Below are 6,598 nucleotides of genomic sequence, written 5' to 3' on the forward strand. Positions count from 1 at the left end.
TTAGAAGTGTACAAAGTTGATCAGTAATTTCTCATTTTTTACAAAAAAATTTACAAAACCATTTCGTAGGCACCACATCACACTTGAAGTGACTTTGGGGAGTATATGACCCAAAATACCAAAAAGTGACACCATTCTTAGAACTGCACCCCTCAAAGTTCCCAAAACCACATTCGAGAAGTATATTAACCCTTTAAGTGCTTCACAGTAATAAAAGCAATGTGGAAGTAAAAAATGAACATTTTACTGTTTTTCATGAAATTTTTACTTTAGTCCCAATTTTTTTATTTTCACAAGGGTAACAGGAGAAAATAAACCCCAAAATTTGTTGTGCAATTTTTCCTGAGTACGCCAATACCCCATTTGGGGGAAAAAACTAGTGTTTGGGGAACGGCACGGCTCAGAAGGGAAGGAGCACTTTTTGAATGCAAAAATAGCTGGAATCGAGAGTGGATGCCATGTCAGGTTTGAAGAGCCCCTGATGTGCCTAAACAGTGGGACCCACCCACAACTGACCCCATTTTAGAAACTAGACTCATCAAAGAATAATAAGATGTGTGGTGAGCACCTTGAACCCCTAGGTGCCTCACAAAAGTTTATAACATTGAGCCGTGAAAATAAAAATCAAATTTTCCCACAAAAATGTTTTTAGCCCCAAATGTTGTATTTTTACAAAGGTAACAGGAGAAAATGGACCATACAGTTTGTTGTGCAATTTCTCTGGAGCATGCCAATACAGTAACTCATGTGTGGGGGGGGGAAACTACTTGAAAGGGAAGGAGCACAAAAATAGCTGGAATCAAGAGAGTTGACACCATGTCACGTTTGGAGAGCCCCTGATGTGCCTAAACAGTGGAAACGCCCAACAATTGACCCAAGTTTGGACACTAGACCCCTCAAGGAATGCATCTAGACGTGTGGTGAGAAACTTGAACCCACAGGTACGTCACACATGTTTATAATGTTGAACTGTGAAAATGAAAAAAATAATTTTTCTCCTCGCCACGACAGCACCCACTTGAGAGAGGGGATCCGCCCCTTAGGAACAGGAAACCCTATGGAGAGAATAAAAGGGGCGGTCCCCCTCGCTCCCACAGTTGGTTTCCTGTTCCTAAGGGAACCCATGGAAGAGGATACCTTGCCTGGATGCCGCCTGTGCGGTTTACCTGTGAGGACGACAGGGGCTCCAGTGCTGGAAGCAGCGTCGGGGGTCCTGGTGTCAGTTTCCCCCCTCCGCTGGCAGGCTCCGTGAGGCCAGGGCAGGAGGTCGCTTGGATCATGGGCAGGAGGACGCATCAGCGGGCCTGCGGCAGGTAATTATGCCCCGGAGCGCGGCACCGCTGCTGGCGGTATGCGCGGGTGTGTAGCTGCCATTTCGCTCCCCTGGAGGCAATGTGGAAGCGTCCAGAGTGAGAGCAGAGGAGAGATGATGCCGGGCAGTGCGCACGAGATCCAAGATGGCCGTGACCCGGAAGTGGTGAGGACTTCCGGGTTCAACAGGAAGAAGATGGCGGCGCCCAGCATTAAAAGGCTCCAGCGCTGATTCCTCGGCGTCCAAGCATGGCGACGCCACCTCAGGACTCAGCGGTGCCTTCAGAGGACACGGCTAATTTCCCTCGCAGCAGCACAAGCAGCGGATGAAAATCCTCCACAAAGAGCGCTAAGGAGAAGAGATCTGACCGATCTTCATCTCAGCCTGTGCCTGCATCTCCTCCTCTACGGCCGGTACCTTGATCATCTGCTTCACTGGGGTGAGTGTGTACCCTCCCTATTAAGCTGATTATGGCCCCTCTTATTTATATACCCTAGGCAAAAAGATCGGAAAAATCGAAGCACAAACAATGTGCCATATGTACCCAGCCCCTCCCGGATAATTACACAAAGAAAATGTGTTATGTCTGTATTGAGGAAGCCTCTGTAAGATCTGAAGACATCAGACAGATGATTAGGGACGAGTTACGGGCTTTCCATAGTTCAGAAAGTATTCCTGATTCTAAGAGCAGAAAGTATAGTTCGCCAAGGTCAGATCATTCTTCTGACAAAGAAGATACGGATGCCTCTCTGGAATATATTTCCTCAGAAGGGGAGCAAGATACGTTTTTTCCTACAGAGAGCATAGATAATCTGGTGAAAGCTGTATGTAGCACCATGGGTATTAAAAGCAGTAAAGATCCTAAAACACCGCAGGATATAATGTTTGCAGGATTGTCAGAAAAGAAAAGGCCTACCTTTCCTGTAATAACTCCAATCAAAGATTTAATTAAAAAAGAATGGGAGAGCCAAGGGCAGAAAGGATTAGCATCTTCGTCAAAAAGACGTTATCCCTTTAAGGATGAGGACATGTCTATCTGGGCCAAAGCCCCGAAGGTAGACGCAGTGGTTGCATCCACGTCCAAAAAATCCTTACTCCCTGTAGAAGATTTGGGTTCCTTACAAGACCCACTGGATCGTAAGGCCGATACTTTGTTAAAACGAGCATGGGAATCATGTTCTGGGCATTTAGACTGGCTATATCGGCTACATGCACTGCAAGGTCCATGTTAGTCTGGCTTAATGAACTGGAAGAGGGTTTAAAAGGAGTACTAGCCAGAGAAAAATTGATCTCTTCCTTACCCCTGATCATATGAGCTATGGCATTTTTAGCGGACTCATCTGCTGACTCGATTAGATTGGCTGCCAAATCAGCGGGCCTAACGAACGCGGCTCGTCGAGCCCTGTGGCTAAAAGGCTGGAAGGGGGACGCGCAGACAAAAACAAAATTATGTGGCCTTCCTTGCCAGGGTGAGTACCTTTTTGGTACAAAGTTAGATGAGATCCTTACCAAAGCGGGCAAAAGAAAAAAGGGGTTCCCTAATAACTATTTTCCGTCCTATAGGAGAGCCTTCCGGAAGCCTATCTTTAATAAGAGAAGGGATTTCAAAAACCAAGACCGCTGGGCAAATAAGGATAACAAACAAAGAGGATCCTTTTTCGGGAAACGTCCATATAAAATGGAAGATAAACCGCGTAAATACGGATCTACCAGTGGGTGGTAGACTATCTTTTTTTGCCCCACAGTGGCGTGCAGTAACCTCCAACTCTTGGGCATCTAGCCTCATAACCTCAGGCTTAAAATTAAGATTTGCCCGAGTCCCTCCGGACTCATTCCTGTTGACTTCTGTGAAGTCTCAATCTCAACAACAGTTTTTGGAACAGGAAATAATTAATCTCCTTTCCAAAAAAAGTATTAGTTGAAGTCCCGTATCATCAGAGGAGGAAAGGTTTTTACTCCCCTTTATTTTTGATCTCAAAACCTGACGGATCATATAGAACTATAATAAATCTAAAAAAGCTGAACATCTTTCTGGAAAACCAAACCTTCAAGATGGAATCGATCAGGTCCGCGATTAAACTTCTATTCCTGGGGTGCTTTATGGCAGTCCTCGACTTAAAAGATGCATATCATCTGCCAATTTATATTGAACACCAGCAATACCTGCGTGTGGCAATAATGATTAATGGGCAAATACATCATTTTCAATGCACGGCTATGCCCTTCGGACTGTCAATAGCTCCCAGAGTCTTTACTAAATTAATGTCGGAGGTGATGTCGTTTTTAAGATTAAAAGATACTCTCATAATTCCATATCTAGATGACCTTCTAGTAGTGGGAAACTCCCCCTCACAGTGTAAACAGCGTCTATCTAACACAATCTCATCCCTGCAGGAAATAGGATGGTTGATTAACTGGGAAAAATGCAGATTATCTCCAACAACCCGTCAAACGTTCTTGGGTCTTATCCTAGACTCTGAAAGTCAGAGATGTTTCCTTCCGGAATCCAAACAGTCCATAATAATAAAAAAGGTACAGTCGGTAATTAATAACCCTGTAATCTCCCTTAGGGATGGTATGTCCCTTTTACGTTCCTTTACGTTGTGCATTCCGGCGGTTCCATGGGCCCAATTCCACACTAGGCATTTACAATATTTAATTTTACAGGAGGAAGGTAAATTTCAAAGCCATTTAGGTAGTTGTTTAAACCTCCCATCAAACGTAATAGAGTCCCTCTATTGGTGGTTGGAGCCGGATCATCTGATCGGGGGAGTCCCTTGGGTAATTAAACCTTCGAAGATAATTTTTTACTGACGCCAGTCCTACTGGTTTGGGGGCACATCTAGAGGACCAGATAGTTCAAGGCCAATGGTCTGTTAGTGAGTCAGATGATTCGTCTAACGAAAGGGAACTAAAAGTAGTTTATTATGCCATATGTAAATTCCTTCTGCAGTTACACGGAACTCACACAAGAATACCATCAGACAACATGACTTCTGTGGCATATATAAACCATCAAGGAGGAACGAGATCAGGAGCTCTCATGTCTATATCAAACGACATTCTTTCTATAGCCGAAAGACATCTCCTTTCATTGTCCGCACTACACGTCAGAGGAGTGGACAATTCAAAGGCAGATTTCCTCAGCCGTCACACTCTCCATCAGGGGGAGTGGGTACTCAGTCGGCGTATCTTCATGATGATAGCCAAGAGGTGGGGCACTCCCAACATAGATCTTTTTGCAACAAGAGACAACAGACAGGTCAAAAAGTTTGCTTCATTGTTCCTCTCCGACAACCCCGATATCCTGGATGCTCTCCAAGTTCCATGGACATTCTGGCAAGCTTACGCCTTTCCTCCATTAATACTCCTTCCAACTGTAATCCGGAAGATAAGGGAAGACAAAGCGAACATAATCCTGATAGCACCATTCTGGCCCAAGAGACCATGGTTTTCCTGCCTCAGAGCCATGTCTGTCTCAGATCCGTGGATTCTTCCAGAGACTCAGGACCTTCTCTCTCAGGGTCCTTTCAACCACCCTCATGTGAAGGGCCTACGGTTGACAGCCTGGTGTTTGAAAGGCAACTATTAAAGCTGAGAGGTTTTTCAGAGAGGTTGATTGATACCTTTTTACTTAGTAGGAAGAGGTCTACAACAACCATATATGTAAGAGTATGGAAAAAATTTCTAACTTTCTACCCTACAGCTCTGTCAGGAGAGGTTCCTATTTCTGCTATTTTGGAATTTCTCCAGAAGGGGCGTGACTTAGGCTTGTCAGTCAGTACGCTAAAAGTACAGGTTTCGGCTCTAGGAGTCCTATATAGTCATAACATTGCGGGAGACAGATGGGTAGCACGGTTCATTTCAGCATGCCAAAGGGCAGAACCGATCCAAATTCCCCACATACCACCATGGGATCTTAATCTAGTCCTAGAGGCCCTAACAGGGGAACCATTTGAGCCGATACACTCGGCCCACATAAAATTTGTATCTCTTAAAACAGCTTTTCTTGTCGCTTTAGTATCAGCCAGAAGAGTAAGCGATATTCAGGCATTATCGGTAGACCCTCCTTTTCTGTCAATATTCCAGGATAGGATTGTTTTAAAGACAGACCCTTCCTACTTACCTAAAGTAGGGACTAAATTCCACAGATCCCAAGAAATCTTCCTTCCTTCCTTCTATAGTAACCCTACAAATCAGGAAGAGGAAAGATACGATACTTTGGATGTAAAAAGGGCTGTAATAGCATACCTAGATAGGACTAGTCTCTGGAGGAAGAGCAGGACTCTTTTTATTTCCTTCCAGGGCCACAAGAAAGGTTCTGGTGTAACGAAGAACACGTTATCTCGGTGGATTCGGGATGCGATTTGCTTAGCCTATCTAGCAAAAGGAGAGAACCCTCCTGAGACTGTAAAGGCACATTCTACCCGGGCGATGTCTTCTTCCTGGGCTGAGAGAGCGGAGGTTCCAATAGAACTGATATGTAAGGCCGCAACCTGGTCTTCTCCTACTACTTTCTATACTCACTATAGACTGGACTTGTCTTCCTCATCTGACTTGTCCTTCGGTAGATCAGTTCTTAACACGGTGATCCCTCCCAAATGACTATCTCTGTAAGTCTCTCAAGTGGGTGCTGTCGTGGCGAGGAGAAAACACCGGATTACTTACCGGTAATACTCTTTTATAGAGCCACGACAGCACCCCTTCACTTCCCTCCCTAATAATTATTCTTTCATAGATGCAATGATAAGGGTGAATGGTTCTTGTAGTTAGCTATACTTATGTTAACTAAAGATAAACGATAATATTGGATTGCCTAATACTGGTGGGCGGTTCCTCTCATTCTCTGTAACCCAACTGTGGGAGCGAGGGGGACTGCCCCTTTTATTCTCTCCATAGGGTTTCCTGTTCCTAAGGGAAGGATCCCCTCTCTCAAGTGGGTGCTGTCGTGGCTCTATAAAAGAGCATTACCGGTAAGTAATACGGTGTTTCCCCACAAAAATGTTGGTTTTGCCACAAATTTTTCTTTTTCACAAAGGTAACGGAGCAAAATAGACCATAAAATAATTTGTGCAATATGGTCGAAAACTACTTTTGAGCCATGGTGCAAAACTCAGAAGGGAAGAAGCGCTATATTGGAGTTCAGATTTTGCAGGATTGGTTTGAGGATGCCATGTCACATTTGCAGAGGCCCTGAGGTGTCAGAACAGCGGGAACCCCATAAGTCATGTCATTTTACATACTACCCCTCACAATGAATTCAACAAGGGGATCAGTCTCAAATTT

Source organism: Ranitomeya imitator, chromosome 1 (genome assembly GCF_032444005.1).
Source record: "Ranitomeya imitator isolate aRanImi1 chromosome 1, aRanImi1.pri, whole genome shotgun sequence".
In the NCBI taxonomy this organism is placed as follows: domain Eukaryota; kingdom Metazoa; phylum Chordata; class Amphibia; order Anura; family Dendrobatidae; genus Ranitomeya; species Ranitomeya imitator.